This window comes from Aptenodytes patagonicus, chromosome 3 (genome assembly GCF_965638725.1).
Source record: "Aptenodytes patagonicus chromosome 3, bAptPat1.pri.cur, whole genome shotgun sequence".
Classification (NCBI taxonomy): domain Eukaryota; kingdom Metazoa; phylum Chordata; class Aves; order Sphenisciformes; family Spheniscidae; genus Aptenodytes; species Aptenodytes patagonicus.
The window spans coordinates 23,851,736-23,873,916 of NC_134951.1; the positions used below are offsets into that span (position 1 = coordinate 23,851,736).

Below are 22,181 nucleotides of genomic sequence, written 5' to 3' on the forward strand. Positions count from 1 at the left end.
ATAACAGGCAGAGATGCAAGTACTGATCATCCTGCCCTAAGTTACTTCTTCTTTGGCGGCCTTTTTCAAATGGCAGTTTCATATTCTCTTCATGAAGTTGCCATATGAGTTTTATAACTTTTAATTGAAGCACTCTGGGATCAAGTAATTCATTATTGCTATTTCATTCAGGTATTAAAAAAAGGAAACATATCTGAATTTGTGTAAGTAAAATAGTTTGAAGTCTGCCTTCCTATGACAATATCATCTGAAGAGCCGTGTATGATTTACACTGATTCCGCATTTGTAGTTCAATACCAGTATAATTAGAAGGATTTATTCCATGAAATGACAGTAAAGCTATATTTGTGTTAAGTACTTGATTAAATCTCCTTCTGAAACATTTGGTGTTTAGACATGGTAATAACAGGATAGCAGATTTTAACATTGTTTAAGCATTGTAATTTCCCTGTTGCTGTTCTTAATACACAAACTGTACCAACCTACCATAATAAAAATATCACACACCTAAACAGCAGTTTTCTCTGTGAAGGATGCCTAAACATTTTACAAACTATCCATCATTCTTCACTACAGATATAAAGGCTTTCTGGAATTGCCTCTGGCATTTGATTAACAGTAACAGCTCGAGTCAGTCTGAGTCATGAAATAATATCATACTACTCAAAATGGGCAACAGTTTACATATCCAGGATAAAGTTACCTGAATTAGACTCCAAAGCAGTCTCTTGAACTAGTATTTCAGCACTTTCAGAAAAGGGCATGGATTATTTCACAAGTAAAATTATTTAGGACCACACTTTTTATCAGCCATTCCTCTTCACTGGCACAACAGCCATCCTCTCATTTTGAGGGTCTCATTAATTGTTAATTTCTGGGCTACCTTATCACTTCTGGGTTGGACAGTACTCACACCTAAAACCTGAACAAGTGGCTACTGGAGCTGCACTGTTGTCTGATTCATCTGAATGACAGCAGGATCAGACTTGCACAATCACCAGCACTATCTACAAGACTCTGGTTTCTTCTCAATGGGCTGTATGGATGTAAACAATGTGGTCGCTGGGAGTTGTTAATAACAGTCTGAGGTGACTTGCAGCAGCCACAAAACAAAGTTACTGAAAAAGATGGCTAATATTACTTTAGAGAAATGTGGGTTTGGTTTTCTTTTATAATTAGAATTAAAACCTTTTAATGACGATTCCTAAATGGTATAAAATGCTTGATACTTACATTCCCTTATGCTAACATGTTTATGGACAGATTTCATAATGCATATGGGAAGTGACATTACTAAGAAAGCACAGAAAAAAGGCAGCTTTAAAGCAGAATACCTATGCTAGATCAAGCCATGCAATGGTGGCCCACAGAAGTTTAAGTACCTTAACCAAGGACAATCAATGAGAACAGCTAAATGAAGAAGAAAATAGGACATTGTATATATGATAAATGTGAACAGTGATAGCTTCAAAGAGGCTAGTTATGCAGGTGGCTAAATCAAATAATTGATTAAGGAAAAACAGTATTATATATCTCTCTGTTGTAAAAGTAGACCTGGGATGCAGCATTTAATTTTAATGAAAAATCTGGGATTACATTTATGATTTTAAAAAAATCACAATTAATTAAAAGTTATTTTCTGAGGACATCAAGCTAATGAGCTACGGTATTTGTACATAAACAAGCCTGTGCAGATTTTCTTGCTAAGTATCTGCATGAGCTCATGTCTGCAAGTCAAGTGAAAACCTACTAACACCACAGAAAAGTCATTTTTGTTTCCAGATGAGAGAACATGGCGGGACATTTGTCTGAGACATCAGACACCACAACAATTAACAGCGTCATTTCAGAGTTCACTGAATCTGGATGACATCTTACTAGATCTCTTTCATGTTTAATGCTTACTTGTGAGTGAGGCTGTGTGCAACATATTATATTGTTTCTCTCTTCAAGTTACTTTAGTTCATTTCACACTCAAGTTTGCAAATGTCCTCCATAACCTATACAACTTCAGGCCTGATTCTTCAAGGCCTTGCACCTTTATAGCAGTAATTCACTTTATGGCTGAGAGAAAATAACAGATGACACCACGGACTTAGCGCCCTTTCTATGCTATGCCAGACACTGATACCTCTCCAAGCCCACCTGTGCTCTCTGATCTTGACTTCTGGGGACTATTGATTACTTGGCGATTACCAGAAGGCAAAGGGCTTCCATCACATCCCATACACATTGGAAATTTGCCTTCTAATCTAGAATTGCCAAGAAGCTTATCATGTTCAGAGGGAGACAGAAGACCAAGTTATTCGGTAGAATAAGTGACACTATTTTCTGAAACTCAGCAAAAATCATCACCTCAGCCAGGTGAGTTTGATTGCTGAGAGAACCTCCTCCATGACATTTCTGGCCTGCTTCCTCCTCACACACCACCATTAAGTGGAGTTACTCCTGACTCGCTGCAGCGGTGATCTAGAGAAGCGTGCCTTTTGACTCCAAATTCATGTTTTAGGTACTGTTAACCAAGGTGATCCAGCTGATCTTAACCGATGAGAGAGGAACTGAAGGAAAAGGAGTTTCACGGGCTGTCCAGCTGAGAATTACTTTATAGCTGTCCTCAGAAGCAATTAGAGCGTAAGTGAAATTGTTCAGTTTCAAATATACATTGGAAGCAGATGCTCTTCAGCACTTTTTATCCTGCAAGGGGCAACAGTGGTACAGCTTGAGAGCAGATGTTGCGTTTTGTCCCCTCTGCACAGACCTGCACTCTCAATGGCAAACTCTCTATTATGAACCAGTTGAATCTGTCCATAGAAAGAGCCCTTTGAGGAACACCAGCAAAACTTCCACAACACAAATGCTCTTTATCTCCTACCTCCTCAGTTTGGAGTTTAACCTCCAGGATTGGTTCTCTGATGCACTGCAGTATATTTGGTTCCACGATATATCTAATTACACAATTTGACATTAAGACAGTGTCTTAATCTCCTTGTGCCTTAACATACTTCAACAGTTCAAGCATGAGATACTTGGTTTTACCTCTGTTTTACTTTCAAATCATCACATTGTAAGCTTTAGTCAGATGTGTAAAAAAATACCTGTGATACTGCCAAAATATTTTGTTTCACCATAAATATTATAGTCCAAGTCCTTAGGTCCCAACACAGACTTGGAAGCCAGTTATATCCTGCAAGGTTTGGGAACTGGAATATTCTCTGCAAGTTGTAGAGCAACAATAAAATGCCTCATACTGCTATGCAACTAAAGGCTTCAAATAAGGCATGGACATTAGTATATGCTAAAATCCCACTGACTTCTGAGGGATTTGCATGTGTTTTATGTCAGGCATGTTTTTGTTGAATCTTTGTCCTTTGAGATGTACTAGCCTGAGTTAATGTACTGCCTACACCAAAGAAGAGGGTAGCTCATGTAGACATGTATTCAACAGGTCTGCTCTTGTTCAACCTGAAAATCTCCTTCTGTAGAAACACAGAGTTTCTAGAACATAGCTTTGCAGTGCCCAGGAGAGTCTTCCTGCTATTCCCAGACATCCTAGATTCTCTTCCTTCCCCTAGTAAAAGGATCATTTGAGCTGTCTTCTGCTCTTGCTGGCTGTGTCAGGAAAGGCGAGTGCACAGAATCTGTCTCATATGCAGACACATTATTCACCAGACAGGGACAATAAAATTGTTCATATCTGAAAGAGGACAGAAAATAAGCAGATATTATCATTCAGAATTGGAGATATGTCCTGAAATACAAAGGCTCACATTAGGATTTTTTTTTCTCTCTCTGTGCACTGTTGCCACGAAGAAGCTTACAATATCTTATAAATACCTCCTAAGGCTGGAAAAGTAAGGCAGTGTCAGGAAGCAGACATGACTGCAAAGTCATTTTTACAGGCTTTGAAAACTACATAATACATAAACTACATTAATAATAATAATAATAATAATAATAATAATAATAATAATAATAATAGGATTTTTTTAGATAAAAGCAAATCCAAGGACAGTCCTGGGAAGGCAGGGTTGACACACCACGTGTTTTGCTGGATTTAGATTGTGAATGCTTTGAATATTAATAAATGCTTATAAGAGTTAAGAATGATTATTGCTGCACATTCATAAGGAAGTCCCTTCCTTCTCAACAGTACTAATAGCATTTGCAGTGCTGAGACTCATAAAGCATTACTGTTGGCTTTTAGGATGATTCATAGGCCTATTTTAACAGAGCGGTATCTTCGCATAGCATTGGGAGTCAGCAGTTCCTCCCTTCTGATCTGGGCTCCGATACAAAATTTCTTTATAGCCTTGAGCAGTTCACTTAATCTTTCTGCCTCATACTCCACATCTGTGAAATATGAAGTTACCATATTCACCCAACAGTAAAGAAAGGTCATTGTTTCTCTCCTCCAAAAATATTTCCCTTAGGACATACCTCACCTCAAAGTCACATGAGAACTGAAAGTTATCGTGTGGATTGTGAACCTTTGAGACTGGGTTAAAAATTTGCCTGTGCTTGATACTACAGAATTTCTCTCCACGGAAATACGTACTGGCAAGCTCGGAACCTGAATCCTGGATACACACATTATCTGGCCATAGCAGACCTGAATATAGATAATGTGGATGCTTAGTGAGCTGCTGCTTGAAGGTGGAAGGAAGAGTCCACTTAAAAGACAATATAGATGCAGCTCTTGCAGTTGGGAAGATGGCTTCCGTGCCTACATTCCAAATCTCTACTCTACTGTATGATTTTATACCAAGAAAGCAGGTAATTCTCACCCTGTCCCCCCAAAAGATCTCTTTATAGTCTTTTATTGTGAAGCCATGAGCACTGCTGTGGTTTTAGTCCTGCAGAAAACTCTGCAGCCTGCTAATTCAGTCAATGCCCACTTTGTTTTACAGGAAAATCATTCATAGCCCAGAATAATATTCTACAAAAGAAATAGGATCTTTTTTTCTTTCAAAATAGTAGCAATATTAAAAGGATAGCTCCATAGCCCAGAAGAATATTCTACAAAAGAAATGAGATTTTTTTCTTTCAAAATGGTAGCAATATTAAAAGGATATATTTGTGAATAGTCTAGGAATTTTACTCCACATTTTGTTAATCCTTAAATAGTCCATTCTTCTATTCTTTAAAGGTCCAATGTTCCCATTTACTGCAGAAATCGCATTATGGTACCACAGAACTAATGACTCATTAGCACTCATGGGACATTGACAGTTATAGGATGCTCCATAAATGACACCATTGGGAACCTGGCAAGTTCAAATGAGAGTGTACTGGGTCTGGCTGGGATGGAGAACTTTATCCTAAAAATCACCACAGTGAGAAAGATGTATTCAGAAAAATTATCCTAAACCAATGAGCAGTGAGGATTAGGGAAGTTTCCCTGAGTGGCTGGGAAGTCCTTTACAGATATATCCATGCTACTGCCCCAACATGGTATCTCAAGTGCATCAGGAAAGGAAAAGGAACTGCCAGCATCAGAAATTCACATCCTTCTGTTCCTCTGCACTGGCTAATGACACCGACCAAACCAAAAGGTTTAGACCATTGTGAAAGAAGAAGTGCAGCTGTGATCTCTTCTCCTTGAACCAATGCTACAATTTCATCTCTCTGCAGTCTTTCAGTCTTTTTTTTTTTAATTAGATGAGTCATACAACATAGTGTCTACTAGTATGTTGCAGAGATAGAAATGAAAATTTGATCTGTAAATTCTACAAATGTATTTGATCATTGTAAAACTGCTCTCAAGCTCTACGCATACATGGATTTGTTTTGAAGTTGAGGAGCAACGGCGTGGAGCCTTTGACCTTCAGACCCTCTGTAATCATCCAGTCAGTAAAAGCTGCATTTAGCCTTTGTTTAGACTGAGGAACCTCTAATAAATATTCTTTCATGGGAGGGCATAGCTATAAGCTTTTCTAGTAGATTTAGATCAGATTGTCTACGTTCTATATCTTGATAGCAGAAACATATGGTACTCTAAACATGCTTTATTTTTTTCTAATTTCATGCAAAATCTATTCTAAAAAATAATCTCTGTGATTCTCCTTCATTCAATTCCTTGAATAATGTTTATTTTTACTGGTTGAGAATCCACTATTTCTAATGTATACTGTTGCCATCTAGTGTCAAAAAAACAGCGGTGTATTTAAAGTTCTATTTTCCATTTTTATGAGGTTAAGCACGTATTTGTATGTCTCCACTAATCTTTAAATTAGTTTGATTCTCTTCTGTATCCATTCTTTTCACCTTATCGACCATTTGTGGTAAAGGCCACCCAGCTTCTACCAAGTCTACTGCATAACTTCTCCAAGGTCAGCTAGTAGGAATCAGTGCTTTGGTTTCAATTCTGTTGGGCCACCTAGTCATGGTACAGTTGGGAACTATGGCAGAAACTGAAATTGTTCCCCAGGAGCTGGGAGGCATATGGGATGTCCTGCAGGAAAATCAAGGGTGATCACAGAAGGAGTGAATCTCACCTAACGAGACATATTTACAATGTAGACATTTACCTTTTAGGCTCCCTCTCCAGTCATTGGAAAGACACAGGCACTCTCAGGGAACAATTAAACTCATCCTAAAGCAGAAGCGTAAAACAGGTCAAATTACTGATGTGCCTTAAAACTGCCTATTCCCCCCTCCCTGCCCCAAGTATATAGACAGCATCAGGTAGCAAGCTCAGGTAGAGATATCTAAACTAGAGATGGCTAAAGTCAGATGAGATTAATCCTACCTTAACTCATTCTCATGAGGTCTGGAAAGAATTTACTAACTGTCCAAATTTGGACTTGAGCCTGTAATTTAAATAGGCCTGTTCTGAATATTCCTCTGAGTGGTAATGAGATTTTTGAGTTATGTGCTCACTGAAGGCATCTAGTATCCTCTAAATCTTTTCTAATAATTTCAAGAGAGGTCTACAGAACACTGGAGGAGGAAGGACAATTTGATTACATAATTGATTAAAGTGAAGATACAGCAAAGCTGCCAAGACAATCCCTTCAGACCTGGAACCCCAAAGCACAATACAACCCAATAATTCATCCTAATGGCAAGTAACTGCAGAAGAGGGATCCAGTTGTGGCATTTTCCTGTAATATTTAGAAAGACAGCAGAAAGGTTTTTGGTTTTGTTTTTTTTTTTTTAAGCCAACATTTTTCATAGAATTGAATCTACATTAAAAGAGAAATTTTGGCTCACTCTAGTCTTGCCACTGATTTCAGTGAGATCAGGACTGCAGTGTTACTGCTGCCTACTCTATCAAGTAGCTAAAACTTATGGAGCACAGTGATATATGAGGGAGCATATGAGGTGAAAGCTTAAGCCAAAAGAGAGGGTGTCTTGGAAAGAGTAAGATTCAAGAAATGTGCCACTTTTTCCTCTCTTTTCTGTCAAGTGTTCCTGTCTGACGATTAAATGTACACTCCCAGGTCTCATAATTCCTATGACTCTCCCCACACGTGTTTAAATTTCTGTTAACACAGTTAGCTCTGCTTCCATATGGCACAGCAGCGGCACTTAGTTGCTGTGATTAACTCTAAGCATTGGCTGGGAAGGTAAATGAAAAGGCATGCTTTCTGCTGAAGCAATTTGTCAGTGAAGTACTGCAAGCCATATGTTTCTCTATCTTCTTCCAAATATTTGTGCTGATGTTGCTAGAAGGCTATTTCATCCAAGGAAAAGGAGATGCATGATAGGTTGTGCCGTGATAGATTAGTGAAAGTATATAGCACTTGCCTAATGCATTTTCATCCTCTGAACTCAGTGCTTTACAGCCACTGAGCTGCTGCCGCCACTAGAATTCATCAGGCTATTCCTCCCACCACCTGGACTGCCAGTTTGCGGGGCCCATTACATTCTTGCAGTGTTGGAAGCTGTGAAGTTTGTGCTAACATCTATCTCTTGATGGACTTTATGCTCAAAGCATCTACATACTACATAAAATTTAAAAAAAAAATCAGATCAGTGGCTGGTACTGCATTAAATTAAGTGGATGACCTCAAGTAACGGTAAATAATTTCAGATTGGTTTTAATTCAGTAACTTTTCTAACACGAAAATAAAATAAATTCTCCAGACTGGCACAGACTTATTTGAAAAATCCTGTCTTTATCTCTTTATGTCTACAATTAACGTGCTGCCTCTCTTTCTACCACATTTATATCCGCTAGGATACAATAAAAGGTGAGGATAAGGATGCACTGGTCTTAGGTAAGGAGGATAAAAACCATACAGAGCGCTCTGTCACCTGTCTCATTCCTCCTTCTTCACCCACAGGAAGATTCTGCCAACTTCTGGATTCGTGTTACGAGCAAATGTCCAGGCAGTTCAACTCCATTGGCACCGAAGAAGACTGCAAGACCAGAACATGCCAAGTACAAGGCTTTGAACCAGGTCCCGTGAAAATCATGCCACATTGCTAGCCACGTTGACTCATCAGTTAGGGCAAAATTATGGGTGGAAACTGCCTTCAGCATCCTCATGGGAAAGGCACTGGACTTAAGATGGTGTTGTCAGTGCCAATTTACCTTCTGCGATCAGATGAAAAGTACTAGGAGCTGGATGTTCTAGATGTGCAGTTGCTGCAAGAGCCGTGAGATGTGACTGAGGCTGCGCTGAGAAATAAATGGGAGCTTTTTTAAAAGTACATAGCCTAAATCTTGTATCCACATCCACAAGCATTGGGCTCCATAACGTGGGGGTTCCACTGATTCTGGGAGCAGATATTTTGGCAAATAGCTTTTCCAGTGTGACAGAACCATAACGTTATGGAATAACATAGCCTGTATTCAAGAGATGATGCAGCTCCTACTTAACTTCTTACACAACAGCATCTTGGGGCCAGTCTTCACCCTGCCAAATTCTGACTGAAGTTACTGAGCCCAGTTCATCTCAAAGATGTAATCTCTACAGCACGACTTAATTCCAGTTACTGTCATGGGATTAACACTCCCTAACACAGGTAGTATCATATAACAAGCATGCAAGTGACTACCAAAGGAATAAGCATCCAAAATGGTAGTTATAGCCAGATGAAACTTCATCTGTCACTATAGAACCTCAACCTAGCACAGCTTTAAGGATTGAAAAAACACTTTTCCCCTGACCCTCCTACCTCTACTATGCCAAATACAATTTGTACAGATCCCAACTCTGGAGCTGAAAGATCAAGTATCTAAGTTATAAATTACTTCTTTGTTCATATTTTTTATTTAATTAAATGGATAAAATATAACTATGCTATAAAATAGAGACACAAAAATAGTACATGGCATGCATTTACATTTTAGAACTGCCAGCAAATTTAATCAGGAAATTATCTCCTTAATATAAATGAATACAGGAAAGCAATTAACTGTTTTTAATTTAGCAACAACAAATTGTAATATCTTTCAGACAGGTAAATCAGAATGATGTGCTAACTCTAATGATCAATAGGTAACTTCTGCATCCTCCCAAAGTTGAAGAATTAATATAAGGGTAGCGGTTAACAGCAACAATTAATTATTAGTACAATCATAAATACGTTCTGTTAAGCGTATTGATTTAAATGTGATGAAGATCCCATAGAACAGAATTCCATGGGGTGCAATCCTGCTGCTGTTACCTAGGCAAAATTCGTTTCAGTATTTTTCACAACTGGTGGCATCACAGAACCAGACCTTTATAACAATTATAAAATATAAAGGATCTGACTGGGCCACCTTTAACCAAGTCAGCTATATCTTTAAACAAATTGGCTACATCTTTACTGCACTCTATAGAGTGCTCCAAATTCCAGTTCATCCCAAAGACCTACTGCTAGTGATTAGGAATGACTGCTGATCTCCCCCATTATATGAATCCTTCAGTTTTGGGAAAGTGAAACAATTACATATAGACCATTAGAGACAGCACATCTTTCTGATTTACATACTGCCCTCACAGTCAGCCTGCATTCTGGTTTTTTTCTATGAAGGATCCTTAGGAGGAACATCCAAAGCCTGCAGAGTGCCAGATCCACACAGCAGGTGATGCGCCTTGCAGGATGTTTTAAGCACTGTACACACCCAAAGTTTCCTTTGGGGGATACTAGTGGCATACATCAGAGAGATCCAAGATGCCTGTTATGTTACGTCAGATGTAAAAGAATGCCATTTTGCCCTAAATGCCCAGCTGTTTAATATGACAGTGTGGATGCAGTCATTGGGTACCATTTTGTTTTCTCAAAGGGCACACAGGATGATCTAGATGCTAAACACCGTATCTCCAAAAGAGCAGAGAAAGACCACAGTCTGGAGAGACAATATTGGTCCAGGGCAGCCTTTTTCTCAGGTCAGAAATGGGAAGAACAAAAACCTCCACAGAACCCAGAAACCAACTGAAAGGAGATAGGCCACCAGCACACAGCTGTCTGCTGTGTGTGTGCAAGTCCTTTGTTTTTTACTGAGGAGCAGTGTGAGACGTACACTGTCTGAAACCTAGAAAGTCAAGGTAGGAAGAAAGAAGCAGAAGAAAGGGAAGAAAAAAATGAGAATCAAGGAAATGTGGTTCCTGTTCCATTCTCAGAGTTTTAAAGCCATTTATTTATCCTTTGGGAACAGACAGGCAATCATTGCTGCAGTAAATGTTATGTTCATTTAACTAGGATGCTTGCAGGAGAAAAATATGCAAGTGATTCTTGCCTCTAGATGGTGGGATAATTGTACACCTAGCTATGCAATGTCAGTCTAAATAGCATTCCCAGTGCTATCAGCAAGACTATTCACATTGTTTATTGGTATTTGCTAGCATAAATTTCCAACTTGAAAGGCACATTGCTCACTTCCTGCTGTTTCTCTAGTCTAATATTGGTGTTAATGAGTCAGTTTTATCTTAACAGGTTTTAAAAATAATTTAATTCTCTGCATGTTGTTTGTGTTCAAATAATGAATGAATGAAATCTACGTCTTCCAGCCCTATGTGCTTCTGAAAATGACTATGTTCAGTTTAATTATAATCCTCCTTTTTCTATCAAAATGCGCCAGGAAAAAGAATTTTGCTACGCACAAGGCCTTTAACTGTTTCCTAAAAATTCCTATCCATTTCCATAGATTTTATATTTAAGATATCTATAAAATCATAATCAAAATTTCCAATAAACATGTGAAGAAATGTACACTCAGAATCAATAGTTCTAAACCTTGCTGAGAACTGGATAAATGGTCTGCCAAGGAGTCCTGCTCTGCGTAGCAGAATAGTCCCAAGAGCTATGCATCTGAATAAAATGCAGCTTTTGTTTCTTCCTTCTTACGAGGCAAAAAAAGAAAAAAATAAAACTACCAAGAAAACAAACTTGAAATTTGCCCGGATCTTTCATGACCGTTTTTAGTACTAGACTGGCACTGAATTCAACTATAAAGTTTAGAACTGTAGTTGCATATATGCAGTTGCTTTTCTTCTGTATAAACAAGCCTGATTCATTTCCTGTGAAATAAAGGTCAAAATCCTCCTTGACTCCCTTGGGGCTTGGATGGCACTTAAGGAAAGCTGTCATACAAAGTGGTGTTCATATTAATACAGTAAGCAAAGAACAAATAACCGAAAGCAGGAAGTTCAACCCATAAAGCTTTGTTGGACAAACTCACAATAACAATAAAAAGCTAGCATTTCAGATTCTTCAGTAGGAAATGTGAATTTAGGGATTGCAATTACATGGTGATCAAGACTATGAATAAGGACCATAAAAGTATATTGTGCTCCTATTTCACAAAATATATTACTTTTTAAGACTTCCTCTGTTTAGTGCTTCCAAAGGGAACTCTACAACCACAGATCACACAGGATTACTAATCATGAGGACTACTGATGATGAGGTATAGAATTACTGATCGTGTACTAATCTCTGGTAGACTTTTGAGTAGTTAAACTAGCTGTAAATATATAATATATAGAGCATATATTATAGAGCAACCTTCATAATAGTCAACCTTCAGGTTTTGGTTTCATTCATTAGAATCACTTATCTTCGTATCTTTCCAAGAAAGGATAAAATTATTCTGAACCCCATCATACCTTACCAACTAAAAGCTTTGTCAGCTTGCTTGCTGTTTCATCTCTGGGTCAGATTGATAATCCCTTGGTGCCACTCTCCTTCAGCAGCACTGCAAATTACTCTATTAAAAACAAACAACATTATGTTATTTATAACCATAATTTATTTCTCAAAAAAAGCCTAATAGGCAGGCTTATATGTGCACAAAGACTAGATAAAACCACTGATTTCCAGCTGCTGTGAGGAGGTGGTGCATTTCAAATATGACAGTGACTCCCTCTGACCAAAGCCATGAGCAGCCTGAGCTCAAGAATGAACAATGGCTTTGAAGAGAAAGCCACCATAACTCAGAACCTCCTGAGAAAGGAGAGAGTGAAAATGCGAGGTTTCAAAGTCGTTACAGGACACCTGAAAGGGATGAAAGCATAAACTGTATCTATCCATTTATCTGTCACTATTAATGGCAGCCATAACACATCTCAGAGAAAGTAGCCATTAAAAACCAATCTGATACCCAAATGTCTATGATGACTCATTGCCCCAAAGCCGCTAAAACATCACTTCTTGTCAAAAAGTCACACAATTTTGTTCTTGTTTTCAATCTTAGAATGAGGTAATAAACATAACCCATGGTACTAACTACATTTGTAATAAAAAATGAGCATCAGGGCAAAGCCTGCATCCCACAGAAGCAGACACACACGCCAGCAGAATTTACAATGCTCCAGTGTTCACCATGTGATTATCCTAAAACCCTAATTCTGCTATCTACCTTTACGGAAATAATTGTTTTTATTTCAGCATCTCCCCTTCTTCCTTGTGCTCCTACCTCATTCTAGCCTTCTTCCCTCCTTTACATTGTCAAAATTGCAAGAACATAAGACATGGAAACTGAAAACTACCAAAACCTCAAGAAATTAAGCCATTCAGTTCAACATTCAAAAATTTACCAGAGAAAATTTTCCAGTAAGAGTGGAAGCTTTTCCAGTTCTGAAAAATAACATAGGTATAGTATCAAAGTAGTTGAAGTAAGAAATTGGTTAGCTTGTTTTAGAAATTACTCTGGAGTCTGCTATGTCAGTGGAAAGACATGCTGGCTTTAAGGGTCTTCAATCAGATTTCTTGTTGTACAAGACCTTTTCTCTTTCCCTGCTATGCATCTGCAGTTCACTTCAGAAAGCAAACATGAAACAGGACATTTAGGAAGCCAGAACGACACTTCTTTGACACCAGTGAGCTGAAGTGCAATAACCGAGTGTACGTGTAAACCAAGAACACATTTATTTTTACCTTGAATTACTGTAAGTTAGGATTCTGCATCTCATGTAGATGAAACACTTAGATTAAAATGTGTTTGTTGGCTTCCATTAAAACTTTTGATAAATCAGAGAGCCTGATTCTGTTCTCACACTACCATAAGCAAGACAACATAAATTGACTAACACAACTATTATTTAAGGGTGCTTCACCTGTGTAAGCAAAAGCTAAGTTCAGTTCAGTATTTTTTTTCATCAGAATGCTTTCTTTTCTATTATTTCCTGAATGTTTAGGTTTATCCAAATAATGTTACTGTTATATCAGATACAGCTTCTGCTGTTGAGATAAAGACAGTTACTGATAGCACTAGTAATTTAGTTTTTGGTTTTATGAAATTCCATTAAACAGTTATAATACAGGCATAGCTAGATGGGATAGAAGCATACTATGGACAGACGCTTTAATTATGAGTAGATGTATAAAAGAACATCTGCAGGGAATTTCATTCTGTTTTCCAGACCACTTCTCCAAGGTCATTTTTAATTCTTAGCGTATCTTTCCGCATTCTTAGAGATCCTGCCAGTTTCCTACCACCTACCAATTTACCATGCATACACTCTATTCTGTATTCCAGCTCACTAAAGAGATCATGTTAGTTCCGGATTTTTCCACCAGAAGTTAAATTTACAAATTATAATTTCTTATTTCCATTTTTTCTTTTTTTTTTTTTTAGACAGACACTGTATGTGCCCTTTTGCAGTTCTGCCGTACTTCTCCAATCCTCCATATGTTTTCTGTGTAACTGCTAGTATTTTTAAGATTGCTTACTGTCTAATTAACCCAATTTATCAGGTCCAGCCAAACTGATGAACATCTAATTTCTCTAAATACTCTCTAGCTATCTTTCTCTGGAAAACCCTATTTTTCTCTATCTCTGTCTTCCTCTGGAAACCTACCCTTTGCAGCTAGCAGTTCTGTTTGTTAGCCATCTCCTTGAGTAAACACCAACGCATATCAATTTGTAGAACAGTAGACTAATAGTCTAATACTCTTCTTAGCCTTCCCAGTACCTCTAGTAATTTTCATTCAGTTCCCTGCAGTCAGATTCAACTACATCATATAGCCCCCTTCATATACTGATTAAGCTTCTCTTTAAAATTAATTAGATTTCTTTGTTCCAATTCTTCCTATGGGAAAAGCTGAGAGAAAGAGAGAGGAAAAGGAGAGAGAATCTCTCGCCTATAACAGTTAGGTATCTCCTCATTTATAGATTAATTTTATATCTATTTTAATTATTACAATATTGTCTTCAGTTTTGATCCATTTGCTCCTCGAGCTGTACATCCCTAGCTTTTGCTGCAGCGATCACTTTCTCTTATGAACATATTTGAAACCACTGATCTAAAACAATTTATTGGTTGTATGGATGCATACAAATATGGTGGAAACAGCTGGTAACTTACCAATACGGGAAGTCTGCGTCTAAAAATTGTTTTTTTTCTGATTAAAGGTTTCAAGTAGAAGGTTAGAAAATCTCTGGCCATCCTTCATTAGCTTAAAAGCAATGAACCTCACTTTTATAAATAATTTCTTACCGACTTCTATAGCTTGAACTGCCACGAAATTCCACCTCATACAGCAAACTCCTAAACTAGTTAATTTCCTTTCTTAGTTATCTCTCTCTTATGCAGGCCAAGCTCATATTTTTTGAAAAATGAAAACTTCTTCTCCAAAACTTAGTTTTGACCTCACATTTCCCCCACTGCGAATGAGTTAGTTGCAGTATCCAACCTGTCATCGATCAAACAGTGCAATTTCTGTTGGTGTTCCAGTGCTTTCAATTTAAGATTTGTCTCAAGATATGGTACATGCTGTTTTTCAGATTGTTTCTCTGGAGTTTATAAAGTCATGTTTTTCACTGCAACACTGAAACTTCTTTTATTTCTCCCTTAAAGTTATTTCCCAGCAAACTGTTAACCATTTTTTTTCCCTAGAATAATTACCAGTTTTCAAAATCTTTGCCCTATACTATGTAGTGTTTCTTTCAACCAAAATAAACCTGTTTTTACACTCAACAGCGAATTATAATATAATAAAACATCTTTCATATTAAAATTCTACATCCAACATTGATTTGTGAATCTTTGCTGAAAATAATTACATCTTTGAATGTAATTGTTAATAACCTACTGTATATCTGTGAATTCATTTTTTCACAAAGCTCATACAAGATGTTTCTTTTCATAAAGGCTTTCCATTCCCCACGGTCTTCGGAGAGCAATTTGTCCGATTACATCACCTCCCTGCGGACTGGGGAGCCGAGAGGGATCCCGGGGCCGGCAAGGCCGGGGCCTCGCCAGCCAGGGCCTGTCTGCACGAGGCAAGCAGATGAGGGCAGGCTCACAGATGGTGGCCAGCTTCAACCAAGCGTCCAGATCATCAGGCACGTGGTGAGGCAGGTCCAAGGTCAAGATGGGAAGTCAGTCTGCAGGTCTAGGTTGGGGCCCAGCCCAGCAGGTTACATGGCCAGGCCAGGCTGGTTCCCCACAGCGCTGTCGGGAGCCTCTCTCCACCGTCCCCGGAGGGAAGGGGGCTGCCCTGGGCTGCACCACCTCTGAGTCGGCCCTGAGCCCCAGCAGAAAGCCTCCAGGAAGGGGGAAGCTCTCTTATGCATCTACAGTTATCCTAACACACTTAAATATTATCTTCTCGTAATTTGGGGAGAGTAATAAATGTCACGAAGGAAGAGCAGCAGCATTACCTCTTGCTTTGGCAGTACTGATGATAAAGATTTAGAAAAAAATTATGCCAACCACAAAAGAAACTTCTGAAGAACTATGTAATGCACTGGGAATCACACATTAAGTAATATTTAGGACAACGAGGCTTTTGTCTGAGCTTTGCTTTTTTTTACAGGTTGGAAGCTTTCCTGAAAAATGAAACTATAAGCAACTGACTCCTTGAAAAAATGACAACTGCTTGGATTACCTGTTCTTTTACAGTTTTGTTTTACCTATAAAATACTGTGACTTCTGTCTTCATTATTGTCATGAGCTCCCTTCTGCTGTCTAACGGTTTTATTGCTGCTGCAACACTTTCCTGTTTCTTTTTGTTAGCATTAAATGTTGCTAAGTAACTGAATCAGGCTGTGGTATTATTTGGCGTAACTATTCTATTCTTTAATATATGTATAGACATTACTCAGCAAAATGAAAATTACTCTCCCAAGGGAAAGAAGGCCATTTGCATCTACCACAACACTAATTTTCAGATGATTTCTAGGAAAAATTGAAAGGGAATCCTAAGAAGTGATGCGTATTTCCAAACCAGGCAGTTCAGGAAATATGAATATTGATGAAAAATTGCTTCACCTTCTGGTGGCCTAAGCCACCCTAAATAACACCATTTATTTTGCTTTCAATCATGTGTCTCAGCTCTTACAAGCAAAATAATTTAAAAGCAAAATAGCTTGGCTTTCTATCAGCACAAGCTCATTTAAAGAATTCACTTTTGCTATGACTTATTAAATAGAAATAATAATTTAAGTAATTTTATAGGAAAGATCGAATTTGCCGTTTTATTTAGCTCTCCTAATTTCATGTTAACACGGCAATGATCTAGAGTGTCTCATCTGTACTACTCACATGGGCCTACTATCAACAAGGGTAACCATCCCAATTGCAAACAGGAGATGATCCGGGTTTAATGCAATCTTCACTTTACATTCCTCTGAAATAATCAAAACCAGTAACAGTCACACCGCAGACCAGTTTGTTCAATTTCCACTGCGAAGGTTTAAACTGTTTCAGTGTTAAATAAAACATAATAGAGAAGGTCCAGATGAGGACTGTTGACACCAGAATAGAAAAATTCACACAGAACTTTATGAAGAATGTCTGAAGCAGAATAGTGTCAAACATTATTAAAATTCTCAAGAATTGTGTGAATTGCTCAATGTTGATTAGAATTGCCTTAAAAGTTTCCACATTCCATTATGCTATTTTTGCTTCAAATCCCCCAAAAAGAATGTATTTTTTGTACATTTTTAACACAGATATGCACTACACATAAAAATATTTTAAAATAAATTTCTCAGTCTTAGAACCTGAATCCCCCCAGATGAATTTTTTTATAGGTAGGAACTTGGACTCTCAAGATAACAACTGTTCTTTCCATGGGAAATATCTCTAGATTTGCTTGTTTGAAAATTTATCAGCTTTAGTTAAAAAAAAAAAAAAGGGCAGAGGGACAGAAATCATAAATACTAAATAGTAAAAAGGCTTCTGTTAGGAGTACAGTGAGCTAAAATTACACTTGCAAAAGAGAGGATGGCTCAACATAACTATGGGCAATAATCAATTTACATCTGCTTGTTGAATTAGCACAAGATGTTTATACATTTGGAATGAAACCACATATACACAAAGTCTTATACCAGGTGGCTCTGTACTAAAGAAAAGAAAAATCACATTGTTGCAGCTCCCTCTAATGTATAATTAATATAAATACGCTGAAGCCAGCAGGTAAAATACTACAATAGCTGGATATGAGTGGCAGTGAATATTCAGGAAAGAGAGTTGTCATGGAAAACCCAGTTACTTATGTACCTCAGCTACTAATGACTGTATTAAATTTGCAGCACAAGTCAGAAAGCGTGACTGCCCAAGCTGGGAAGGCACACTTGTCCTCACCCTTCTAGAACCTATACCATAAAAGAGAAAAAAGGTACAAGAAACACATTGCTTCCTCTGCTTCCTCCTTCCATATTGCATTCTTCCTAAGGTGTGAGGTATTCACTCAGGGTACCATCCACCAGGTGGGCTTCCAATTAAGGGAGTGTGGTGGGTTCACCTTGGTTGGCTGCCAGGTGCCCACCCAGCCACTCTCTCACTTCCTCTCCTCAGCAGGACAGAGGGAGAAAATAAGGTGAAAAAGCTCATGGGTCCAGATAAGGATAGGGAGAGCACTCACCAATTACCATCACAGGTAAAACAGACTCAACTTGGGGAAGATTAATTTAATTTGTTGTGAATTAAAAATAGTGGATTATTAAAATAGGATCATGAGAAACAAAAACAAAAGTAAAAAGACCTTCTCCCCAACCCCCTCTTCTCCCCAGACTCAACTCCGCTCTTTCGCTCCTGACTCTTCTGCTGCCTCCTCCCCTCCATGAGTGCCGCAGGGGGATGGGGAACAGGGGTTGGGGTCAGTTCGTAACGCTTTGTCTCTGCTACTCCTTCCTCCTCACGCTGTTCCCCTGCTCCAGCGTGGAGTGCCTCTCAGAGGACACAGTCCATCACAAACCGCTCCAATGTGGGTCCTTCCCACAAGGCTGCACTTCAAGAAGTAAGCTCCAGCTCACTCTCTCTCAGTGTTTTAGTGCTGCCTAGTCCTCAGGGAAACACAGGAGTACTACATAGAATCATAGAATCATAGAATCATTGAGGTTGGAAAAGACCTCTAAGATCATCGAGTCCAACCGTCAACCCAACACCACCAGGCCCACTAAACCATGTCCCTAAGTGCCTCATCTACACGTCTTTTAAAAACCTCCAGGGATGGGGACTCCACCACTTCCCTGGGCAGCCTGTTCCAATGTTTCACCACTCTTTCAGTAAAGAAATTTTTCCTTACATCCAATCTAAACCTCCCCTGCCGCAACTTGAGGCCATTTCCTCTCGTCCTATCACTTGTTACTTCGGAGAAAAGACCAACACCCACCTCGCTACAACCTCCTTTCAGGTAGTTGTAGAGAGCGATGAGGTCTCCCCTCAGCCTCCTTTTCTCCAGGCTGAACAGTCCCAGTTCCCTCAGCCGCTCCTCATAAGACATTTCTCCAGACCCCTCACCAGCCTCGTTGCCCTTCTCTGGACACGCTCCAGCACCTCAACGTCCTTCTTGTAGTGAGGGGCCCAAAACTGAACACAGTATTCGAGGTGCGGCCTCACCAGTGCCGAGTACAGGGGCACGATCACTTCCCTACTCCTACTGGCCACACTATTTCTGATACAGGCCAGGATGCCATTGGCCTTCTTGGCCGCCTGGGCACACTGCCGGCTCATGTTCAGCCGGCTGTCAACCAACACCCCCAGGTCCTTTTCCGCCAGGCAGCTTTCCAGCCACTCTTCCCCAAGCCTGTAGCGCTGCATGGGGTTGTTGTGGCCGAAGTGCAGGACCCGGCACTTGTCCTTGTTGAACCTCATACAGTTGGCCTGGGCCCATCCATCCAGCCTGTCCAGGTCCCTCTGCAGAGCCTTCCTACCCTCGAGCAGATCAACACTCCCACCCAACTTGGTGTCGTCTGCAAACTTACTGAGGGTGCACTCAATCCCCTCATCCAGATCATTGATAAAGATATTGAACAAGACCGGCCCCAGTACTGAGCCCTGGGGAACACCGCGCGTGACCGGCCGCCAACTGGATGTAACTCCATTCACCACAACTCTCTGGGCCCGGCCGTCCAGCCAGTTTTTGACCCAGCGCAGAGTACACCTGTCTAAGCCGTGAGCCGCCAGCTTCTCGAGGAGAATGCTGTGGGAGACAGTGTCAAAGGCCTTGCTGAAGTCCAGGTAGACCACATCCACAGCCTTTCCCTCATCCACTAGGCGGGTCACCTGGTCATAGAAGGAGATCAGGTTGGTCAAGCAGGACCTGCCTCTCATGAACCCGTGCTGGCTAGGCCGGATCCCCTGGTTGTCCCGCTCATGCCTTGTGAGCACCCTCAAGATGAGCCGCTCCATAATCTTCCCCGGCACCGAGGTCAGGCTGACAGGCCTGTAGTTCCCCGGATCCTCCTTCCAGCCCTTCTTGTGGATGGGCGTCACATTGGCAAGCCTCCAGTCTTCCGGGACCTCCCCCATTAACCAGGACCGCTGATAAATGATGGAGAGCGGCTTGGCGAGCACCTCCGCCAGCTCCCTCAGCACTCTCGGGTGGATCCCATCCGGCCCCATAGACTTGTGAGTGTCCAGGTGGCATAGCAGGTCATTGACTGCTTCCTCCTGGATTACGGGGGGTTCATCCTGCTCGCCATCCCCGTCTTCCAGCTCGGGGGGCCGAGTACCCTGAGGATAACTGGTCTGCGGATAACGTGAAAACATCACGTTTTCTGAACTGCATCACTTTTGGATTAGATGTTTAGCTCATGATGCTCTACTAGTCAAATCCCACCTACCCTAAAAGACCCACCTGAGCTGTGAGGTAACTGTGTACTTGTTTTATGTCCACATGCCACAGGATACCTCAAGAGGTGGCGAGAAATATAGAAGGAACCTACAAACAAAAGAATTTTTGCCACATTATGAAGAAATTTTCTAGCTCTAGATCCAAAAGAGCAAGAAAGACCCTTTCATGCACTGGGCAAGGAGTGTTACACGTTCCTGGCAGAGTACTGTGGTTGAGACATACATTTATGACAGAATCATTCAGGCCAGTGAATGTGAGGATAACTGCAGGTGTCTTGCTAGCTGCATTTGGTTGAAGGCTGCCCACAGCAGCCAGCGATGTCAGCAAGAATCTAGACAAGTTGAGCAAGTGAGAGAGGGGGGCTAGCAAGGCTAAAACCATTACAACAGAGCACGCTGCCCCACAAGAAGTTCCAGACCAGCATAAACCATCAATATTGACTCACATCCTTTTCCAATGTGAGGCTGGGAAACTCTTTTCAATCACCGTATTCTCCAACGTGACAATCAGGCTGGCAGACGGGGTGGCCTACAGCCTTTTACCCTGCAAAGGCAGCACCTTTGCCATGGCTGTATTTATGTCAGGACTACAGGGTCTTGAAAAAGACTAGGGTATAGTCTTTTTTTTTTTTCTCTCTTCATGAAAAGAGATGAATCCTACCTCTAAGACAGTAGTTTAATTACTAAAAGTGACATACCGAGAACATATTCAATCAATGTCGGGTCAAAAAGAACTACTCATGCAACTTTTTCAAGCCCAAAGACAGAAAAGAAGCCCTTTTAAGACATCTGAGCCTACGCTGAATTCTGTGCTCTTATAGCACTGAGGTTATTTTGTAGGATCATAACCTCCAGTTTCAAATGGGAAAGAGCTGCAAAAGGATTAGGGAATGCTTCCAGATCGGGACAAGTTGCAGCAATTGCAGTAGTGTCAATCCCAAGCATTCAAATAATTAAAGGTCAACCCCTTGTTCTACAGCACAAAATATTTAAGACCGATTTAAATGTTTTAAAGCACATTTCCAATTTTATCTTTAGCTCCTTGACTTTCTCTTTGTATATCTTTCTCCACATTCATACAGGGGGAAATTACCAATTTTTAAGTGAAAGCTGAAATGTTCATACAATCATATATACATGACTTAAAGCTTTAATATTAAACAAGGAGCTCCATAAGTTTGGTTTCCTACGGACTTGTTTCCCATTTCCCCCAAATTCTCCTTTTACAAAAATAAGCCCAGTGTAGCTCCAACCCTCATACACCACCTCTAAGCCACCAAAAGAAAACGTGGCCTGCCCAGGGAGGATGCACACAAGGACCGCAGCTGGCCAAGGTATTGACTGACCCAGGCTCCTCAGCCGCTCCCAGGCACCCGCATTCCTCCTGCTCTCCCCAAGGCAGCCCCGAACTGGTGTATTCCCCCAGCTGCCTATTTTCACACACCCTGCGGGAACCCGAGTGTCTCCGAGACAACCACTTCTGCTTCGAATCCGGCCGAAACCAGCCAACGGGTTTAGAAACCGAAGCGAGGGACGGGCAGGCAGCACAACCTGCTCTTCCCCGAGGGCCCTACCGAGGCTGAAACGCTCCCCGGCCGGCCGCACCACGACACTGCCAGACTGCCCGCGGATGTCTGCGCCGGCGGTAAGAAAGCCCCGTCAGCGCCAGGCCCGCGGCGGCGGCTCCGGGGGCGGCTCCGGGAGCGCAGCGCCGAC

At 40.5% G+C, this 22,181-nt stretch overlaps 1 long non-coding RNA gene across 1 annotated transcript; it reads right to left on the reverse strand.

Moving 5' to 3' along the window:
• Positions 1–294: 294 nt before the first annotated feature.
• LOC143157821 (uncharacterized) lies at positions 295–22,168 on the reverse strand. The gene is made up of 4 exons (XR_012994855.1): positions 22,040–22,168; positions 12,050–12,145; positions 6,528–6,592; positions 295–3,694 (listed from the first exon to the last, which is right to left on the reverse strand). It is a non-coding gene; the product is annotated as an uncharacterized LOC143157821 (long non-coding RNA).
• Positions 22,169–22,181: the final 13 nt, after the last annotated feature.